The sequence below is a fragment of the Momordica charantia genome (genome assembly GCF_013281855.1).
Source record: "Momordica charantia cultivar OHB3-1 chromosome 2 unlocalized genomic scaffold, Mcharantia_2.0 BLBB01000002.1, whole genome shotgun sequence".
Taxonomy (NCBI): domain Eukaryota; kingdom Viridiplantae; phylum Streptophyta; class Magnoliopsida; order Cucurbitales; family Cucurbitaceae; genus Momordica; species Momordica charantia.
This window is the reverse complement of record NW_028275160.1, coordinates 19,039,226-19,063,112: the sequence shown is the minus strand read 5'-3', so window position 1 is coordinate 19,063,112 and position 23,887 is coordinate 19,039,226. Positions and strand designations below refer to the sequence as shown.

Sequence of the window (23,887 nt, the reverse complement as noted above, 5' to 3'; positions counted from 1 at the left end):
AGTATTTTCTCCTTCTCTGCTCTGAGTGCCCTGTGCTTCCATGGGGGAAGGAAAGTAAAGAGAAGATGATACGTTACGTGGCTTTGCGGAGAAAAAAATGTAAGAGGAAAAAGCTGTTATTAAAAATCAATTATTTAAAAAAAAACCTAATTTATAAAATAAAATTAAAAAATCAAATCAAATTAAATTCTGTTTAAACAAATTTTATTTTTTTTTTGTTAAATTTAATTTAATTATAACTTTACATTAAACTTTATGTTATTTTTAACTAAACAAATTATATTAAAACTTATGTTATGATTATTCAAACAATTAAAAATTAAACTTAATAATAAATAATAATAAAAAAATGAGCCGAACCAAATACGGTGTCTACAACGTGCATGTGGCTTGTTGTCGTCCTACCCCTACACATGCTAGTCCCTGCCCGCACCTTGCCTGCTACGCGCCCACACCCTTAGCGCCCACATGCCCTTAGCACCCAAACAACTCTAGCTGCCAACAAAAAACTCTAGCGGCTTTTGGCATAATTTTCCAAAAAACTTTCATAACTTTATTTTATTTTGTTATAGGATTTCATCTTGTATTTTCCTTAGGTCTTTTAGTAGATCAAGCAAGCATTTTTCTTTGCAAGGAGGATATGTCTTTCAGAATATTTTAATTTCCTTTAGTCTATGATTTATTTTATTCTTATTTTTCCTGTGGCCGATGATACTACAAGAAAAAAGGGCATCAACGACATAATTCAGCCATGAAACACATTTTTGTCGCATGTACAGCGACAAAACTTTATCTCACTACAGAAGCGACGAAATCACGGTAAAACTTATTTTCGTCGCTCAAAAAGCGACAATAATTTAATTTTGAGAATAAAATTAAATTAAAAGCCAAATTTCCTCTAGGTACCAAGTTTGGCGCCGTTTTGGCACGATGCGATGAATTTTTTTCATCACCGCTCAAAACAGCCCAATTTTGAGAAGAAATTTTAAATTTATCCTCGAAACGATGGCGTTTTGGGGGGCGACGAAAAAATTTCGTCAGCCAACCCCCTTAAACCCGAACCCCTCCCCTTTCTCCTCCATTTTCTCCCCTTTTCGTTCTCTAGCGCTGCTGCAAACCTCCGAACCTGGTCGATTTTAATACCTAGGTAAGTTTTTTTGTTTTTTGAGCTCTATTTGGTTGATTTATACTTTATATTCCTTATTTTGTTTTTTGTGTAGAATCCTTCACGGTTTGGGGCTTCTTTTCGCCGAAGTTATTTCATCAATTGTTCTTGTGCATTGAAGGATTTAGCACTATTTGGTACAAATTTTTCTCTTTTTTTTCTTTTAAATAGGTTTAATGTTTCAATTGTGCTCTATTTTGTGTACGGTTCAATAATTGAATTTCTTTTAAATACAGGTACGAAATTTACTTTTAATTTTGTTTAGACTTTGCTTGGAATTATCGTTTCATTCGTTCTTGTGTATCTAAAAATTTAACACTATTAATTGGTGCAATATTTTTCTCTTTTGATTTTATTAAATTCATGTCTATTGTTTGAATTTATTTACATATTATGTTTGAAATTGAGTTTGAATTTCATTTAGAATTTGCTTGGAATGAATTTTAAGAATGTTATTATTAAGTTATTATAAAGTTAAATTATTAATGAAATTTGTTTGTTTAGAGTTTCTTTTAGATTATTATATGTTTGGAATTAGTTTTGTTGGTAATAATTTACTTTAAATTATACTTTTAATATATTTGCTTTTGTTGAGTAGAAAATGATGACCTTAAATATTAGAATTTGTATAGGGTTGGAGTCAAAAAGTTTAGGATTGCTTATGATTTTGTTGTGATATATATTTTCTTATAAATTCGTACTTGCATTTGTTTAATTATGTTAGTAATTAATTGTTGTATACTTTTGACTAGGAAAAATTATGGATAAAAAATCCAGATAAGTTAAGTAAAGAATATACGGAAGGAATTAGGTCCTTCATTCAATTGTCGAAGACGCATGTCGATAAGAGAAGGTTTACACGTTGCCCATGTAGGAAATGTCAAAACTTATATGGAAACGACCATACGATGTGGAAGGTCATTTTTACTCGAATGGAATGTGTCCTTATTAGAGGATATGGACATTCCATGGGAAAACTCGAGAGTTGTCTTCTAAGAGGATACGTACAAGTATTGATAAAAACATGCATCATAAACATGGAATGAGTGAGATGTTAAATGATTAAACAAGTGAGAGATACACTGAATTTAGGGGAGAAGATTAGTCAATTAAGGGTGAAGCAAGCGACAATAGGCAAGTTGAAAACACCAAGTTTCAATCAACGTTTGATGAACTTGATCAAAAATTATATCCTGGATGTACGAAATTTTTGGTGCTAACATTCGTGATTAATATATGCATATCAAAGTATTTAATCTATGGAGTAATACGTCATTTGATATATTGTTGCAATTACTTAAAGAAACTCTTCCTAATGATAGAAATATTCTATAATCTTATTATGGTGCAAAAAAGATGTTACGAGATTCGGGCTTAGGATATGAAAAAGTACATGTTTGCAAAAGTACATGTTGTATCTTATTCTTGAGAGAAAATGAGCAAGCTGATGTCTGTCCACAATGCAACGTATCCCGTTACAAAACAGACAATGGTAAAGGAAAAAAGATTCCACACAAAATTTTAAGGTATTTCCCATTGAAGCCTCGATTGCAAAGATTATTTTTGTGTAAACATACGACAAGAGAAATGAGATTGGCATAAGGAAAAAAGAGTAGATAATGAATTGGTTTTAAGACATCCAGTAGATATTGAGGCATGGAAAGATTCTGATAGACAACATTATTGGTTCATAGAAGAACTAACGAATATAAGATTAGTCTTGGCCACTGATGGATTCAATTCATTTGGACGCATGAATTTATCATATAATACGTGGCCAGTAATATTGATTCCATATAACTTGCCCCCCTGGAAATGTACGAAAGAAACATCTTTTTTCATGTCGTTACTCATACCATGTCCAAAATCTCCAAAAAAAGATATAGACATTTATTTGCAACAATTGATAGAAGAATTGAAAGAATTATGGTCTATTGATGTTTATACCTATGATACATGTAGTGCTAAGAACTTTCAACTCCATGCAGCTTTGGTATGGACAATCAACGACTTTCCGACTAATGGCAATCTATCAGGATGGAGTACGAAAGGATATAAGGTCTGCCCAATATGTAATGAGAACATCTCATCATACAAATTGCATAGTAAGATATGCTACATGGGACATCGTCGATTCTTACCACATAGTTATCCTTGGTGAAAAAGCAAACAATACAATGGAAAAACATAAAATAGAGTTGCACCACAACATTTTTCTGGATTGGATGTCATCCACCAATTAGATTCCATTGTTTTTCCGCCATTCGGGAAAACTATCAACGTTTTACAGTGGAAACGAAAAGGACTTCATGGTGAATTTAATTAGGTGAAGAGAAGCATATTGTTTGAGTTACCATATTGGTCAAGTCTCAAAATTCGACACAAACTAGATGTCATGCACATCCAGAAGAATATTAGTGACAATGTCATGTGCACATTATTAAATATTGAAGGGAAAACAAAGGACAACAATAAAGCACGTAAGGATTTAATGAAGTTAAACATGCATAAATTATTACATCTCCGACAAGTGGAGAACAAATTGTTGAAACCGCATGCTAGCTACACTTTAACAGCGGATGAAAGAAAGAAGTTTTGTAGCTTTTTGAAAACCGTCAAATTCCCTGCTAGTTTTGCATCGAACATATCGTGATATGTTAGCGTTAAAGACAGAAAATATATGGCCTGAAAATTCACGACTCACATGTGTTGCTACAAAGACTTTTATCAGTGGGGGTAGTCCATTTTTGCCCAATGATGTTAGCTAGACTATTGCAGAGCTATCAAATTTCTTTAAAGATTGACTGCAAAGACATTGAAAGTTGAGACGTTGAATAAGTTGCAAGATGCAATTGTATTGTATTTATGCAAATTTGAGAGAATATTCTCTCCGGTGTTTTTCGATGTTATGGTTCATCTAGCTGTCCACTTGCATGAAGAAGCCAAACTAGTAAGACATGTCGGTTATAGTTGGATGTATCAGATTGAGAGGTATACACCTTTATTTATATGCTTAGTTACAAAGGATATTTAGTAATATAACTAATTAATATCACATATGCTCATAGGAGTTTGAGGACACTGAAACAATATGTGAAAAATAAAGCTCGACCTAAAGGTTCTATAGCAGAAGCTATCATTGCGAATGAAGCATTGACATTTTGCTCAATGTACCTCGATGGAATTGAAACCAAATTTAATAGGCCCGTTCAAAATGATGTCATGGTGGACGTAAGAGACTCAAAGGCACATCTTCATGTATTCTCACAAAATGCACGTCCAATCGGTGGTTCACAACTGAAGGAATTATCGCCTGCTGAGTGGTGAATGGCGCATTGGTATGTTCTATCCAATTGCGAAGCAGTTGATCCATTTAGACGATATGAACTTCTTTGTACTCAAATTGGATTAATTTATTTCAAACATTGTTGATTATTGGTATCATCTCACAGAGAACACGAATTGGAGTTACAACAAGAACGCAATGGTAATTTAGCTAGGTTGCATGAAGCACTATTTCCATAATGGTTCATGTTATGCAATGGGAATCGACAGTCGAAGTACAAGTGAGGATCGGAAGAAAGCCCACTGGGCCGCGATCGGCTCGGTCCCTACCCGGGGCTTGGTCCCGACCCGGTGCTCGGTCCACGGCCCACCAGCGACCCTTCGTCTTCGATCCACGATTTCGCCCAGGCTCGCCAACGAAACTAGGGTTAGCTACGGAAAGTTCTGGAACAACTTGACGGCTATAAGTAGCGATCCAGCCTTAGAGGTAAGGGCATCTAAAAAGTGGCTACATTTACGTTATTCTCTTGCTAACTTAAGCATTGGAGCCCGTGTGACTAGAGTCACACCTATTTAGCTCGATTTGGTTTTGCAGATACTAGTCCCGGATCAACAAGTTTGGTGGGTGCAAGGAAATGAACCGGAGGACCGAAATCCACGCATCAACAATTGGCGCCGTCTGTGGGGACGATTTAAAGCATCCAGTTGAGCAGCATGACACCAGAAAGGAGTCCACGACGCTCTGATGATAACTGCTCTGCCAAGAGGAGGCTGAACTTGGACGACCCCCAGGTTGGAGGACCCGAGGATGGGACCAGCCAGCCAAACCTAGAACGTCAGGAAGGGTTGCCTGAGGTGCATGCACTAACGACCCCTGAGCCACTCAAAAAGTAGTTCGCAGTTTTGGAAGATAAGGTAGAGGGCATGCTTCAACGCATGACCCAAGTCCTTCGACAATTCGAGCGACAAGAGTCCGACGAAGTGCCCCTTGTTAGAGACCCGAGAAAGGGGAATGGCCCAGCGCAAAGCGAAACCGAGGAGTCAACGAACAGTGCAGGGAGCAAGTTGCGGATAGATGGAAATACCAAGCGACGAACCCGGATTTTTGACTCCCAAAAGATGAAAAAGCGACATAAATCCGTGGCACCAAATGAGGGTAAAAACGACCATGATGACAGAAATTCTGAGCCGGTAAGTCTCGACAAAGGCAAACCGACAGATCGACCAGAGTCCTCGGAGAAGTGACATAACCAAAAGGAGAAGGGATTCGACCTCAAAGAACTACTGGACCAGGCCGACTCACCATTCACGGAGGAGATCATGAGAGAGAAGGTCCTTCCAAAATTCAAGCTACCCACGGTGAAACAATTCGACGGGACGACCGACCCAGTGGACCATCTAGATGCTTATCGGGAATGGATGGATATCTACGGAGTGTTGGAAGCGGTCAGGTGCCGGGTATTCTCGACTACTTTAAACGGGTCGGCCAGAATATGGTTCCGATAATTAAAACGAGGGTCAATCTCGAGTTTCAAGAGCTTGGCCAGAGCATTTGTGACCCAGTTTGTAGGGGGACGGTGTCGGAGCCAACCCGTGGCCTATCTTTTAACCATTAAGCAGAGGACGACAGAGAGTCTACACGACTATGTAGCCCGGTTCAACGAGGAGAAGCTGCAGGTAGAAGGCCTTACAGACGCTGTATCTCTGCTGGCCTTCATGTCCGGCGTCAGGGATGAACATTTGTCATTTTCGTTCGGAAAGAGAACACCGAGCACCTTCTTGGAGGCGCTGAGCCGAGCTGAGAGGTACATGAGCTCTGGTGAGTTCTTTTACTCAAAAAGGGAACCAGACGGAAAGCGAACCGACCAAAAGAGGGAGAGGTCGGGAGATAAACCGCAGGGGTCGAGATGGGAGAAGAGGGATCGGAGTAGCTAGAAAGATCCACCCCGAAAATTTGAAAAATATACCCCGACCACCGTTCCACTCGAGAAAATGCTGATGGAGATCAAAGACCAAAGGTTGCTTAAGTGGCCGGAGAGGATGAAGGCCCCGTCAACGAAGCGCAGCAAAGGCCGGTATTGCCTTTTCCACCAGGATCACGGCCATGCAACTCAGGATTGTTTTGATCTCAAGGAAGAGGTGGAAGGACTAATCTGAAGGGGCTACCTCAAAGAGTATGTAGAGGAACCTAAAGCGACACAAAACGGCGAAAGCGACAAGTCTCCCGCTCGAGAGATTGGAACTACAATGGGAGGCCCCATAGAAAGAGAATCCGGGAGAAAAAGAAAAGCAGATGTGCGAAAAGCTAGGACGAGTCGCTAGCAAAATGAGGTCTACCACGCGTATACTACAAACCAGCCGGTGGCGATTGAGTTTTCAGAGGACGAAGCGACTCACCTCCTTCACCCTCATAACGATGCACTGGTTATCACTTTGAAGATAGCAAATGTTAAAGTACATCGAATCTTGGTGGATGGGGGCAGCTCGGCGGATATCATCTCCTAGACAGCCTATAAAGCTATGAATCTAAGAGAAAATGTGCTTAAGAGCAGTCCAGTGCCACTGGTAGGATTTGGAGGGGAACGTGTGACGCCCCAAGAATTTCACCATTTCCAAACAGGGACCGTTACTAAGCCTACCTAAAATTTTCGTATAAACAAGAGAATTTTCTTCACAACAACACTAAGCAATAAAACTACCACGCTTCTGCTGCGCTACTCTGATTTTCCACACTCACGAGAGCTTGAACAATTAGAACAACAACACTAAAGTTTTAAGAGAAACTCAATCCTATACAGATAAACCATTTAATACCGACTTCACATTAACCAAACCCTTCAAGGAAACCTTACTAACTATAAACCATCTACTAAATGAAAATTAACATCTCGAATGGCAATGAAGCAAAAGCTAACTCAAGTACAATCAACTTAAACAAATGTATTCATAAATATCCTAAATAGATTACAATCCCGTAGTTCAAGAGGCTAACAAAATTAATGCTCTAAAAGAATAATGAATCGGCAACCTTACAACATCCTTTAGACAATAAAACTAAACAAAACCAGCCACTACCAACTCAACTACAACATTAAATGGCCACAACTATCCTAACTAAAAGAAATTAATTGTACACAACATAGCTAATGGTCCTTCCGATCAAGCCTCCTCCTCGCCATCACCGTCCCAAGAGCTAGCTCGATACCTGCAAACTGGAGGGGAAAAGAGGGATGAGTACAACCACAGTACACAGTAAGCAGCCCTTTTCTGTAGGGTCACACACAAACAACATGCTTATCAAGGAACAACGTGTCATGCTTATTAAAGGATCAACACACACACATTATGCTCAACCAAATCATGAAACATTCACAGTCATGCTTTTCATCACATCATGCATTCAAACATAGACACATTCTATAAAATTCAGTGACAACCACAACCAGGAACACATTAACTTCCAGTACTAACCTCTAGTCTCCCTAACGTTCAAGTACCTCTACGCTTATCACAGCTACTCTAGCCTTTCACAGTTAACTCCTTCGAGCAGAGTCGGCCCCTGACCATTTATACCTAGAGCCCCGACACTGCTCCATCGGCCCTCGACCATTTATACCCGAGGCCCCGATGACTTCACCATCTATTGGCCCTTGACCATTTATACTCAAGGCCTTGAACTCTGCATCGACCCTCGACCATTTATACTCGAGGCCTCGATGTCTTACAATCTATTGGCCCTTGACCATTTATACCCAAGGCCCCAATAGTTCTCCTTTCGAAAGACTCCTCGCATCGACCCCCGACCATTTATACCCGAAGCCTCGATACCCAATTAGTGACGTATCAGCCCTCGACCATTTATACCCGAGGCCCTGACACTCACCCATTCACTTCATAACTTTCATAACTCCACATAACAGTTCTAGCCTCCAACCAAGATTTCAGTACTACTTCCCTAATAACAGCAACCACCACAGCGCCCATCACGACACAACCACTAGTATGATTTCAATGCATCACAGATCCCCAAAACACAAAGTTTGACAGCAACCAACCTGATCACAACATAGAGCACACAAAAGCTTCAACAAATAACCCTATGGCATGCTTCACATAACATACATTTCACATAGCGGTTCAGAAAACTTTTTAGAACACGCCCAACACAATTCATCCAAACATTTAATATCCAACATTCGAAGAAGTCATCCAACATCAGTATTCAATAAGCATTGCTAGACATAAATAAACACATCAGACACGCCAAACATCTTATGCAAAATTCAGACAACAACATCTCCACAATAAGTCCACTTTAACGAGCATTCCATGCAACATACATCATTCCACATCAGATCTCAGCAGCTTAACAATACAAAATTTCCACTATTATCACCGACGGACATGCAACACTACTCAGGCACATAAACCAACATAAACAAGAGTTACACTGCACAATAACGTTTGGAAGTCAATATTAAACATCATAAAACAGCACAACGACAACCAAATAATAAACATCAACGCACGCACTCGCCCCTCATCTACTTACTTTTCATTACTCGATAGGCCACCAATTCCAATCTTTCAAATGCATCGACAAGCCATTCACACATCTAATCAAAACACAATTATCCAACATGCTCTTCATCGTACAAAACAAGAAAATAATCCCGTAGCTTCCAACTAAGCAAACATAAACTAAATAACATAAAACTATCACGTGCATTTTCAATCCCAAGACATACTTTCAAACAACAAAGCTTAATCACTTTCAACCATACCGAGCAGCAACTCTCAAGGCACATCCAATAATCATGACACCAGATATTTTCCTAATATGTAAAAGGAAAGGAACAAATGAAACAACAAGGATGCAACCCAACAATAACCACTAGAAGTCCTCAAATGATGCCCAACCAACTCTAAATACACGAGATACTCAAGTATAGCAAAGTTAAGCACGAAACCATCTCAATAACACCTATTAACTTACATATTAATAAATAATAAACACACCGAAAGCACCACACAATTCATACATATTCAATCAACAAACATCCCCCAAGTAAGAACTACTTACAACAAAGTTCTAATGCGCTACCAAATTCGCCGAAGGGTTCCTAAATCCAAAAGCAAACCAAACTTGATTAGAAATCATGTTTGAAACACTTAGTTTGCCTCGAAAGTAAATTTAGATGACCCGATACCTACTATCTCACCATAAAACCTCTTAGGTTTGAAATGGGTAGACGCCGAGGAGGCTTGAGCTGCCGAAACCGAGTTCTAGAAGCTTCGAGCTTGCTGGTTTGACACCAAAAAGTAATGGGTAACTTAAATCTAGCTTCGAACAAGGATGGGTATCACGAATCGAGCTCCAATTTGGTATGGGTAAATGCCAAAATGCGTCGGAATACTTTTGCTCGCTTCGGAATCACAAAACGGGTCACCGAAGCGTTGATTCACGTGCTGGTTGTGGGTTCGTGGAGCTTGCCGGCTGGTCGTGGAGGGTCGTCGGAGAGCCACCGCGCCGTGGGTCGTGCGATTGTGGAGGAGACGTCACACTGCTGCAAATTCGTGGGGGAAACGCCGCGCAGCCGTGGAATGGCGCCGGAATCGCGATTCAACACCGCTGCTCGTGATGCACCGCCAATCGACGCCGGAGTTGCTGTCTGCTCGAGCCGCCGACGAGGGAAAACGCCACTGTTGCACGTCGCACGTTGCACGGAGAGTCACCGGAGAGCTGCACGGAGTTGGGCCGCCACCGTGTTCTGCTTCGCCGGAGAAGAAATCCCACGGGGTCCGGCGGCTGATTTGGGGAAGAAGAGGAAGAAGAAATCGGGGGGGGGGGGGGGGGGGGGCGGCTACAAGGAAGAGGGAGGAAGAAGAGGGAAAGAGAGGGCCAACTAGGGTTTTCTTTTGTTTATTTTATTTATTTTGCATTTAAACCAAAAAGCCCAAAATCCTAATTTCCAACTCTAATGGAAAGCCCATGGGCTAGAGGAAACTAGAATTCTATTTTCAAATAGTTCTAACGGCCCAAAACAAGAAACCCAAAATAAAATAGCTAACTTAAACTCTAATAGCCAAGAATAATAATTCAAAGAAGAGTAGAATTTACGAAGGGAAATCCCAAAACCCCTGAATTTAAGATTTAACTAAAAAAATCTCCTACACATGTCGAGAACTTAAATTATCTTAATCCAATGAATTTAAACTTAATTCTAATTTAGTCAAAAAATTAGAATTTCAAAGTTAGAAGATCCAAGAATTAAAGTTATCAACTTAGGGAAAAATCCAAAGACATTATTTATCTCTTAAAATAAACGAGTCAGAGAACGCGGGGCGTTACAGAACGAGTCATCCCCGAAGGGAGGATAGAGTTGCCGGTAACGTTCGGAAGTGGGCCGAAGAGTGTCACCAAGATGGTGGACTTTTTGGTCGTTAACTACACATCCTCCTACAACGCAATACTGGGAAGACCGACGATGCATATGCTCAAAGCAATACCATCCACATATCACCAGTCCATGAAGTTCCCAACACCGGGTGGGGTAGGAGAGATTAAAGGAGAACAACGAGTGTCGCGGGAATGCTACTATACCTCAATGAGGGACAACGACAGGACTTCTACTAAGGGGGGCTGTTGACTTTTCCTTTCTTCCTTCAAATGTGGTTGTTTTTTGTTTTTCTACTTTTAGCAAGATTTCTAATTGCTATTTCTTTTGTTCAATAAAGTATCCATTTATTTGGTTCTCTGTCAACTATATCTCTTAAATCCAAAACGAGATACCAAACGACTTTTTGATAAAACACTTTGCCTCGTCTACAAGCGTACTCTTAAGAGATATCGACAATACACTTGAGAGTAGGGGCAATAGGTACCGACTACGGCTACTCAACGACGTAAGCTTGGTAAATCCAATTCTACACGGTGACGGTAAAACCAGCTATAGCCAAGCAGGCGGAGCAGGGCTCGGGACCGACCACTGCTCCGGTCCGACCACTGTCGGCGTCGACCAAGTGTGAACGGGCACAAATCTACATTAGTCGGCGGTTTTACGAGATAGCCTATGTTGGTCAATAGGTCTTATTTTCGACTGAACACGGCTCGGGTCCGACCACCACTCGACACCGATCACGTGCGACGAAACATGAATCTACTTTAATCGACACGTTTGGAAAGAATAATTAAACAATCTCAACACGGCCAAACCAGAAGTGGGTTGATTGGCCTGGCACGGTTAAAACATGAGATGGAGTAAAAGACAAAAACAACACCGGCTATGACCAACGGGTTAAAAACCTATGGAAATGAAAGCAACAAAACTCCATCAGAGTTAGAGCCGTAAGCCAGTAAGTGATTGGTAAGAGGGTTGATTGATGATTCCAAAGAAAAGAGATACAAGCAACATAGTGACAAAGCACATAAGAGTCAACCATAAAAACGACTCACTCAAGCTACCCTATTACTCGTCGTCGTCGTCATCCATGTCGTCAGGAGCGTCACGCTCGGCCGTAAAACGCTCCGGGAGGAAGGAAAAGTCAATGTCAGGGTGTTGAGTAGAAACCTGACGGAGAGACCAGGAAACACCGCACTCCATGGCAGGGTTTTGCAAGTCAACATACTCCTAAGTTTTCTTGAATTCTCTGGCCAAGAACTCAAAATTAGAGAGTCGAGCGTTGGCCTCGTCAAGTCTACTCTGCAGGTTAGCTAGCTCGTCTCGAGATTTTCTCTTCTCTGTTTCCAACTCACGTTGGGTACCCTCCAGAAGGCTGTTGGCCTGGTTGAAGGAAGAAATGACCTGTTCCAGCTCCTCCCGAAGGGCATAGTGGCAGCGGAGATAGTTAATTTCATCAGCAACTCGACCCGAGAATACCACCAGACGGTTGAAAGTCTGCCAAGGATAAAATTCGACGTTAAGGGAGAATGCTGTCACAAATACTGGAGGTTACCAAGCACTCACCTGGTGGAGATCGCTAAGTCATGTGCTGATGCTGTGCTGAGGATTTGACAGACCAAAGTCTGACCCGCTTGATGAGTCGCCGAGGCCTTGCCAGAGACTAAATGCTCTTTCCAAGTAAGCTGTCCCGTCAGCGTCAGAATTGTATTGGCTAGAGAAAGGGAAGATTGGGACTTGAGAGGAGTTCCCTGGATGACCTCGAGGGGAGGACGGGATAGATGTCCCATGAAGTCGTGCGGAACGCCTCGGAGCTGTCGGAGGCATGGAAGATCGAGCATGTTGTGAAGAGGGTCCCTCCTCGGTCAAATCAGTTACCTCGATATCCGAAGCCCGACTAGAGCCGGCCCCCAAGCCCCGGGTATTCCGGCGACGCTCTCTCTCATACAAGGAAGCACTCCGTCTCGACATGTCTATAAACAAAGATAAAGGTAAAAAGCGACGTTCATGCAAAGTGAAGAGAAGATTTCGACAAGGACCTGGAGGGTTGCGCGGAAGGGCCAAGCCAAAATCCACTAAGTTTTGCTCCGTAACCAAATCTGGGCCCCAACGCTCGATATCCGGTAGCTGGATAACGGTATGATAGAAAGTGGTTGCCTCGGCGGAAAGCTCACAGTTGCGGGAAACTGCCAACAAAAAAAAGAAATATCAGAATTGACATTTGCGAAAGTCCCGATGGAGTTCGGAAGCTACTTACCCAACTCCCTACACTCGGTCGGGACGGGAAAATACAACCCTCTCTCGTCACGGGCTAGCCAGTCACCGCCAACAAAGAACCATTCATTCTTCCAATGCTTCACTGAGGAGGGACCCATAACAAGAACCTGGTTCCGGGAGCTAACATAAAAATGAAAGTTATCCTCAGGGCTATGTTTGAGATAATAAAGCGACATAAAATCCGTGGCGGTTAGATGCTGCTCGCCCCCGAGGTACGACCACAAAATAAAGCAACTGATCAAAGTAGACCACCCGTTCGGGACGATTTGGGAAGGAGCTATTTGATTAAAAGCTAAAAAGTTTTGAAGGAAAAGAGGCAATGGTAGGCGAACCCCAAATTGAAACATCGCGGCATAAAATGCTACTTCACCGGGATAAGAGCCGTCAATACTCTCTCCCGGATTCGGAAGCCGAAGGCTAACCGAGTCCGGGATACGGTATTTCGAACGCAAGCGACGCATGTCCTTCGCCGTAGGAGTGGAGTTATCCATCCAAAATGGACGATAAGACTGAGAATCTGACGAAGGATGTGATGATGACCCGTCATCCGAAGAGGTTCACGTGAAATTAAGGTCAGCCATATAAAAAAGAAAATACGACAAAGAGCAGGGCAGAGAAATGAATACCTTGTTGGGAGGTTGACAAGAATTGATGAGGATGAAGGGGTTTAAATAGCCCTTAACTCATAGCACGGTTCTCGGTCCAGAGGTCTTTACCCAACGGACCGAAGTGTGCTCGGCACGGTACCCAACACTCTTGTGACTACTCGGCTCGGTACCCAACACCCTTGTGACTACTCGGCACGGTACCCAACACACTTGTGACTACTCGATTTGGTATCCAACACTCTTGTGACTTCTTGGCTCGGTATCCAACACCTCGAGATCTCAAAGCATGGGTCTACTGTAGATGTGACAGTTGCATGACAGGTTGCATCGGGTCTTGCAAGGAAAGGGAAAATTGACAGACACTTTCTTGTGTCCCGTGAAGATAAGACAGCTCACTGCAACTAGGGTGCCATGAGCCCCACAATGATTCGACAACTCAATCGACTCGGGCCCATACGACAAGATAGGTCACTACAAAAGCTATACTCTTAATGAGATCAAAAGCATCACATTGGGAGTAGGGGGCAACTGTTATGCAATGGGAACCGGCAGTCGAAGTACATGTGAGGATCTAAAAAAAAGCCCACTGGGCCGCGATGGGCTCGGTCCCGACCCGGGGCTCGGTCCACGGCCCACCAGCGACCCTTCGTCTTCGATCCACGATTTCGCCCAGGCCCGCCAACGAAACTAGGGTTAGCTACGGAAAGTTCTGGAACAACTTGACGGCTATAAGTAGCGATCCAGCCTTAGAGGTAAGGGCATCAAAAAAGTGGTCTACATTTACGTTATTCTCTTGCTAACTTAAGCATCGGAGCCAATGTGACTAGAGTCACACCGGTTTAGCTCGATTTGGTTTTGCAGGTACTAGTCCCGGATCAACAAGTTTGGTGGGGTGCGAGGAAGTGAACCGGAGGACCGAAATCCACGCATCAACAGTTCAAAAGACAAGTGAGTTCTACTATATGAAAATTTTTCATATGAACTATGTAGTATGGTTCACTATTCCCGTGGCTTTTGTTCTTGTAAAATATGTCTGTAAATGAGATCCCAAGTTTCTTCAATGTCGAATGTTGTTGTGCATGAGTTGAATATACTAGCATGTGGTCCTGATATTCAAATTCGTTCATATAATGGGTGTATTACGAATGGAGTTCGATTTAACTCGATAGATCAAGATGATCGATGCACAAATACTCTCCATAAATACTATTAACATGAACTAATTTGTTTCCTAAGGCCCAGCCCTTAGCAGATACCATACTGACGTAGGTGTCTGGTGTCTAGGTAGGTATTTTCTTGTACAAAATCGTAATATCCATCATATTTCAGCTCTATTTGTTACCAAAATTTAATATGTACATGTTTAGACCAAGATAAAGCATAATGCTAATGGGACGTTACTCCCGCAGTGGAAGAGATGAACGTTTCTTGAATTTTAAGGATAAAAAGACAGCACATTAAAGAGAAAAATGCACGCGAAGAGAACTCACTTTTGAAGACCTTCTTTCAGAAATCACAAATGAACACCACCACCAAATCTTCATGGCTATTCTCTGGGTATTGAGGAGTGATTGTGGGAGTACCGATTTTTATAACAAAGGGAATTCGTGTAACGCCCCAAGTTTTTGGGTTAATTTTACTTTAAGATTTAAATTGAATCCTTGGATTTTTTCCCTAAGCTGATAATTTAAATTCTTAGATTTTCTAATTTGGAGTTCTAATTTTGGGTAAATAAGAATTCAAGTTTAATTTCGTTAATTAAGATAAATTAAGTTTTCAAATTTTGGAAAGAGATTTTTAATTAAATCTTAATCCAAAACTTTTGAAATTTAATTTTCCGGTAAAGTTAATCTCTTAAATAAATTATCTAATTCCTTCTTAAAGTGAGTTTCCTTTAAACAAAATTATTAGGAAAAGTTTCTCCTTATTTATAAGGTTATTAGTATTATTTTGGATTTATTATTATTTTTGTTAAAATAAAATAAAACCAACAAAAAAGGCCCTAGGTTTTGTTCTCATTCTTCCTCCCTTTGCCCTAGCCACCAACAGTGCAACACCTCGCGTTCTCTGATTAATTAATTTTAAGGTTTAGATTGTGCTTTCTGATTTCTCCCTTTTTTGTTAAGTGAAATTCTTCAATCTTATTATCTTGGAGTTTTAATTTTGGGTAAATTAGAATCAAATTAATTTTTGTTGGATTTAGATAAATTAAGTTTTATAATTTTGGAAAGGGATTTTATTTAAATCTTAATTCAAGGTTTTGGAAATTTGATTTTTCCTTCTTAATTTTATTCTCGTGTTTTAAAATTTAGTTAATCTCTAAATAAATTTCCCAACCTTTTTAAATTGGGTTTTATTTTTTATTTTTGGAAAAGGATTAGAACTTTTTCCCTCTTTTAAAGTCATTAATATTTTGTTATTTTGGATTTTGGGCTATTAGATTTGTTGGAAAATATAATTTCAGTTTCTTTTAATCCATGGGCCTTCTATTAAAATTGGGAATTGGGCCATTTAGTTTTAAAACAACTCGAGAGGGGTTTTCTTTTAAATTGGAATGTTGGCTTTTTAGTTTTAAAACAATTTAAAGAAAATGGATTAAAAGAATAATAATAACAATAATAAACAAAAATAAATCCTAAAAGCCCTCTTTCTCTTCCCCAACCTTTGCCCCCCGGCCGCCACCTACCACCCCAGCAGCCTTCATCTCCTGCGACTCGATCACCAGCAGCGGCAGCTCGAATCCGACGGCAAGCGACATCAGCCGGTAAACACTCACGTTTTGCAACATTATCCGGCGGGATCTCGTGCTGTCCCGACGTCGTTTTCCGTCCTACATTGATTTGCGGCGTCTTTGAGTAGCTCCGACGAGGCTACGACACGTTTTCATCAGAACCCGGCAACGGGCACTCGAGAATTTGGGGCGTTTTTCAGCCAAACCCTCTACTGGGTCGGCAGTTTCGGTGAGCCTCCTAATGGCAGCGCAAGTTCTCAAGGTTGGAGGCAACTCATAACTCCGGCGGCACCCTTCATCCCGATGCAAAACCCAGTGATGATTTCTTCAACAACCAACGACCAACACGTGTTTGGTTCAGATACGATGATCCCAAGTTCAATTCTGTGACATTTGTTCGTTCCTGCGACGTTTGGTGTTGACCCACCCCTATTCAAACCCAAAATAGTATTACCCACTCCTCTCGGCGTTGGACCAGCAAGCCGAACCCCTTCGACGTCGTTTCTATAGTGTCGAACCTCTTCTGAAGCAACCCACTCGTAACCGAGGTGATTTCGACGTGGGATAGTAGGTAACTACTCACATAAAAGTAGTTTCGATTTGTTTAAAGTGTTATTGAGATGGTATCAGAGCAGAACCTCTCCCAGTAGGATGTGGTTCGGGGATAAACCAAGGTGGAAGCTGGTGGGCATGTGACGTCCGACTAGAGAGGAGGGAAAAGTGAACCGATACCACATCTGAATGAGAGGGGTCCTGAGATCATGGAAGAATGGTCAAGAAAGACATAAAAGAATTGATAGTCACTACCTATACCAACAAGGTGCACATTCTTTTTCGGTGGCTCAATCATAAGAACTTCAAAGTTCAGCTTGCTTGGCTTTGAGCAATTTTAGGTTGGGTGACCTACTAGTTGCTTTACTAGGAAGCATGTGAGTGAGGACAAAGCATCCTGGAAGGACTCGTGTTGGTCTGTAGCGGTAGTCTATGCTATTTGTCTAGGCGTTTATTGTTGCTCCACGACGATGGCAGCCTCTCCTCCAGCGTCGTTCTGCAGCACCGGTCCCCTGCGACGTTACTTCCGATAGCGGCGTGTCTCTCTTAAACAAATCGATGCAGATGGCACTCCATGGCAGTGCAGCCTTTCGACAGCTTAGGTCCGACGACTCTGGTGTAGCGGCGGTGATTGGTAATTTTTTCAGGCAACGCGAGTCTTCGACGACCCCGACGCCCATATCTTCAATGTTGACAGCAAGACCTATGAGCAACCTGTGGTTTTCCCTTTAGTGATTCACGAACAATAGTGTTTTGATGGCTTCGTGTGACTTTCGACGTTGACCCACACCTAAACGAAGTGCGATTTGGGTTGCTCACCTTTATTTAGACCCAAATTGACATTACCCATCGCTTTTCTGCATCGAACTAGCAAGCCCGAGGCCATTCGAACTCGAATTTGAGAGCCCGAACTTCCTCGGCATTAACCCACCCCTAACCCAAGAGGTTTTAGTGTGAGTCAGTAGGTAACAACTCACATAAATTTAGTTTTAATGCAAATTAAATGGTTTTTGTTAGTTCTAACACAAGTTTGGTTGCTTTGATTTAGGGAATCCTTCGGTGAGCTTAGTAGCGTGTTAGGTTACTTTGTTTGTAAGTAGTTCTTACTTGTGGGGATGTTTGTTATTTGAATATACATGAATTGTTTGACGTGTTCTGTTTGTTTTATTATCCAATAATATGTATGTTAATTTTCTCTTTGTGAATGTTAGTGAATTATGAGCATTTTGGATAAAATCATATTGGTTTTAATTGCATGTGATTGACTAACTTTGTGTTGTTTGATTCAATGCTTAATTGTAGTCATGGAAGCATACTGGAATAATTATGGAGGAATCTGTTGAACATATCGTTTAATTATTAGCTTGCTGTTTTTGGTTCTAGAAGCAAGTTGAACTTGGTTGTGAGTTAAATGTTGCATGGGTCATGGCTTAGTAAGCATGTAGTAGGACTCTGGTGAGAATTTGGTTCTGCTATAAAGTGAATGAGTGAGTATCAGGGCCAGAGGGCTGATACGTCACTAGTTGGGTAGCGAGGCTCCGAGTACAAAGGTGGGAGATCGATACGTCAACTTTAGACAAAGATGAGTGTCGAGGCTTCGAATAAACGGTTGGAGGTCGTGATGCGATGAATCTTATAGGGAAGGCAAGTATTGGGGCCTTGAGTGGAAAGAACAAGGACCAATATGTTGCAAAGTCATCGAGGCCTTCAATAGATGGTCAAAAGTCGATGCAACAGTTTGAGGCCTTGGATACAAAGGTCAGAGATCAAACGCCAAGCGCCATAGAGAACTGTCGAGGCTCTGAATAGATGGTCAGGGGTCGGTGCGACTCGAAGGAGTAAGCCTTGGAGGAATATGAGAGAGAATGAGTGAGTCGTGATGTGAGGATTTGGTTTTGACATGTAGAAAGCACGTTTAGTCAAGCTTGTGTATAAATTGTTCCTTTTTATTTAAATCATGATGTTAACGATAGGCATAACGTTCGGTTGATGTGTAAACATGTTGTTTGTGCGTGACCCTTCAGGTAAGGGCTGCTTATTGAGTACAAGTTTTTGTACTCACCCTCTCTCTTTTTCCCCCAAATTTTTCATAAAGTTTCTTTTATGAAAATGTTAAGCAAAATGTAGTTATTTTATTTTGTTGATGTTGAGCTAAATAGGAGGTTTTAATAACGTGCCCCAAATTGGGTTGTTTGAAATTTGGGGGCATTACAATTCGTTTTCCTTTCTATCTTTGAGAGAACTTCATAGGCTAGGGAGAAATGGGAAGAAGCTGTCTTTGTTTTGTAGAACCAAACTACAAAACAAAATCGCATGATGACGTAGGGTAACTCCCAACCTCATAACTAACCTCTCACTCCCTTACAATTTTGGGGAGTGTTTTAATATTAATTAAATTAATATTATAGTAATATTAATTACATTAATATTATAATTATATTAATTATATTAATATTAATAATTATAATTAATTAATTAATTAATCTTATTAATTAATTATATATATTTAATTAATTAATTATTGATCTAATTAACAATTAATTAATTATATATATATTTATATATTAACTAAATAAATAATTAACACTTAATTATTTATTATCAAAATAGAATCATATTCTAAAGCATTTCTCTCGTATAACCTATAGTTATAATGTACATCTTATGAACATTATTTTTATCCTATCGTTTTAATATGAATCCTATTCATATTGATTTTTATTCGAATCTCATTCAAATAATTTATCTCATAATATATAGTATTAATTTTGAATCTTTATCTAAAATTAATATAAATTTATATATAATGTATCATATACATTATATACATTCCCTTATATATAATTTCAACATTTCAAATGATTTCATAATTCTTTGTCTTTGTTTTACCCATTGTGAGCTAGCAAAGGGACCTAATGGACCTACATATCAGAAGTTTCAACGATACAAGATTAATCGGTCAAACTCATTGACCGAGTTAATTAACGTTCCTTAACTATGAGTCACTCCACTAAAGACTCGCAGCTGCACTCTTCTCATTGGAGAATATTTTTGTGTCCACGGATATCGACCATTAATGGCAAGTCAATCCTTCACGAGTGCTCGTAACTCAAGCTAGGTAAAATTCACCGTTTTATCCCTGAGTTACATCTTGCTCCTTAAATACTATCGCTCCTCTAATGACAACCCGGTTATGGTTCGATCAATAACCAGAAATCCCTCTCGGGCCAGTAAGAAGGTGGGACCCTTGTTCAAGTCCTGGAGTCAGCATTTAAGAGAACACTCATCTACTTCCCGAAAATCAGGGATGTGTGAATTCCATCTTGTGAAGTTATGTTCCCAACTCCCCACTCGGTCTCGTCCCAAAATGGTAGGAATGTTGAGTCGGCGACTTACGCCACTCCCACCCATACAGATCAAAGAACGAGCCCTCAAGGGCAGAAGTCCATATTTCACTCAGGATTGAGAATAGTTTCCCGGTCATCCTATGAAATAGCAATCTATTAGTCAACGGTGTTACATCTAAAGATTGGTTATTTAGCGGTCCGGTATTATACAAACTCATTGTATAGGATACCCCCACTCGCATGTCTCCACATAAATGTTCTGTATCGGACCGCTTGTAACATTTACAAAGTGGGCCGTATCCATTGTGTTGTCAGGATAAGGTACCCAGCCTTATCCATATACTATATACCCTTTAGGTTATTCCAAGGACATTATCCACTTGTATATCGAAGGTATATCAAAAATATACCCAATATATATATTGTCCCGATTACATGACAATAACCTTGGATCTTTAGTTTATTGGATTTAGACAATGCAGTGAAGTAAAATCAACAACTAAATGATTGAACAAGAAATCATAATTTTATTGAATATAAATTTGTTCTTACATAAATATAAACTACGAGTTTAGGGAAGCATACCCAACAAATGCGTTATATAGCTATCAAACTAAGCCTTAAAGTACGATTTATAAGCAAAATGTAATAGAAAATAACATCAAACTCTTTTCTATGCTTGTAAACAAGGAAAATCAGTGGACTAGGTTCTCTTACATATAAAACAAAAGGTTGGTTGACAAATATTTAGGCTCTTAATTTCCCACAAATATATACGAGTAGCTAGCCTAATCCGTTAAATGGAAAGCAAATAAGCTACTTTGAACCAATCCAATTGACCAACAACTAGGATTCACATGTGTTTGATATAATGTAAAAGGACAACCTGAATCAATTGAAGCAAGGAAATAGGCTGATGTTGTTGGAGAGTAATATGATGTAACGCCCCGAGTCCCTCAGGTTAGTTAGTCTCGAATCAGGAGATTTTTCATTTAATATTAAATTGATTGTTAATTAAATTTATCTATATTTATCGGGCTCTAAAAATCCAATTAAATTATTATTTACCGAACTCTGTATGTTGGGTCTTGTTTTAAGGGGAATGGACTCCTTCTTTTTGGGCTTTGATGGTTGGGCCTCAGTTGAGGAAAATTGGTTTTAAAACAAAACAAAATAAAAAAATAAAAAATAAAATAAAATAAACCCTATCCTTTCTTCTTCTTTCTTCAACCCAGCCCCCCCCCCCCCCCGATTTTTCTTCTTCATCTTCCCAACCCAGCCGCCCCCTTGTTCTCGTTTTCCGGCAACTCCGAACTGCGGCGCGACATCGACGTGAGCGACCCGACGGCGACCCAGCCTCCCTCCTCCGGCGTTCTCTTTTGCGTGCGACGTAGCGGCGGTTCTGCCCACGGGTTCCACGAGCAGCGGTGGCGCAACCTTCACCTTCCCTTGGCGGCGTTCGAGCAGTGGCGGCCGGCAACTCCCGGCGCTCCAGCGGCGGCGCGACCCCCCCCCCCCCCCCCTCGTGGCGGCGCACGGCGAACGGCGGTACAGCAACGAAACGGCGGCAGGATTTGTACGTTACAGCGGTGTTTAGGACGTTTGGCAGTGACCCACATCCGTTCGAAGCTCGATTTAGGCTACCCACACCTTGGCGAGTTAGATCTAGGTGGCCCACATGTATACGAAGTCGGTCTTGGTGGTAATGCGTCATTCAAACCCTTTTAGAGTTAATTTCGAAGGATAAATAACGTACGTAACGTGCTGTATTTTCTGTTTTGGTATGCTTAGGGTGTGGTCGACGCAAAATTTAAGGGTACGATTGTGGGTAAGTAGACAAGGGGCGTGTGCGTGTGTTAATGTATGCTCGGTGGTCTCTAACGTGCTGATTTTGTGACGTTTAATGCTAATTTTGTGGTGTCATTGTGCTAAATAATTTTCGTTGTGGTAGTCGATATACATGGAAGGGTGTTGGGTATTTGTCGATGAAAAATGGTGAGTTTTATGCTTTGCTAAATTGTGAGTATTGCTGTGGTGATGTTTGTCGCCTGGATATGTATGTTTTGTTCGGCGTGTTTAGCGAGCTATTATTCTTAGTAATACTTGATAAATAATGATGTGGGTTATTGAGCATGATTGGGTTGTTATTTTGGTAATGTTTGTGCTTGGATATGTATGTTTTGTTCGGCATGTTTAGCGAGCTACTATTCTTAGTAATACTGGTTAAATAATGATGATGGATATTGAGCATGATAGGGTTGTTAGTTCGTTATTAGAAAGTTGATAAAGTTGTGAAAGCATGCTGAACTGTACTCGCGAGTTGAAAGATGCAGGGTTAGTGGTAAAAGAAAGTGTATAGTAAGGCCCTGGTGAAGGTTGGATTTTTGGAAGGAATGAAAGAGTGGGTGTTAGGGCCTCGGGTATAAATGGTCGGGGGCTGATGCGTCACTAGTGGAGTGAAGGAGTGAGTGTCAAGGCCTCGGGTATAAATGGCCGGGGGCTGATACGTCACTAACGGAGTATCGAGGCCTCGGGTATAAATGGTCGAGGGTCGATATGAGGAGTCCTTTGGAGGGAAGACTGTTGGGGCCTTGGGTATAAACGGTCAAGGGTCAATAGATGGTGAAGTCATCGGGGCCTCGGGTATAAATGGTCGAGGGCCGATGTAGAAGTGTCGGGGCTCTAGGTATAAATGGTTAGGGGCCGACTATATTTGAAGGGGATAACTGTGGAAGGTTTGGATAGCTGAGATAAGTATGGAAGTACTTGCGGTGTTAGGGAGACTAGAGGTTTGTCGTTAATGTGTTTACTGGTTGTGGATGTTACTAAATTTTTATGGAATGTGTTTATGTTTGAATGCATAATGTGTTGAAAGACATGACTACGATTGTTTCGTGATATAATTGAACATGATGTGTGTGTGTGTTGATGAGGGCTACTTATGGAGTATATTTTAAATACTCACTCCCCTCTACAATGATTGTTTCAGGTGAAGGACTCGGGGGCAACCATGCTGATGGAACGGAGGAGACGTGACGAGCGAGGAACATAGGCTGTTTAGTTTAAGTCATTGGTTGAGGCCTTATGTTATGGCCAATAGACAAATTGTTCGTATTTGAATAATTGGGAGATTTCCCCTGGTTGTTAGTTCCTTTCGAGATAGGTGCCTATTTTAGTTTTATTCTATTCTTTGAGTTTCGCTGAGTTGAATGATAAACTTGTCTCGTGGGGCGGTCCACGAATGTTGTTGAATGATATTCTATGGGATTGATTTATCGTTAAATTGATGAGAATTGGAACTTGATTTTATATATTTGTTTGCATAGGGAGTTGGCAGGACGTACTTGGGGTAAGCTTAATTAGTTGGGTAGTTAACGTGACCTAGAAGTGTGTGGGAAATTCTGGGGCGTTACATATGAATTCATACATGCAATTAAAGAAACGGAGGCAAATTATGATCATGTACCTACAATTGAGGACGAACAACTTGATTACTCAATAAAATATTGAACACCGTCCAA

The 23,887-nt window shown here is 40.8% G+C and overlaps 1 long non-coding RNA gene across 1 annotated transcript; it reads left to right on the top strand.

Annotated features, from left to right (window-relative positions):
- Window positions 1-1,007: 1,007 nt before the first annotated feature.
- Window positions 1,008-23,626, top strand: LOC148212984 (uncharacterized). The gene is made up of 3 exons (XR_015789173.1): window positions 1,008-1,147; window positions 1,221-1,302; window positions 23,356-23,626. It is a non-coding gene; the product is annotated as an uncharacterized LOC148212984 (long non-coding RNA).
- Window positions 23,627-23,887: the final 261 nt, after the last annotated feature.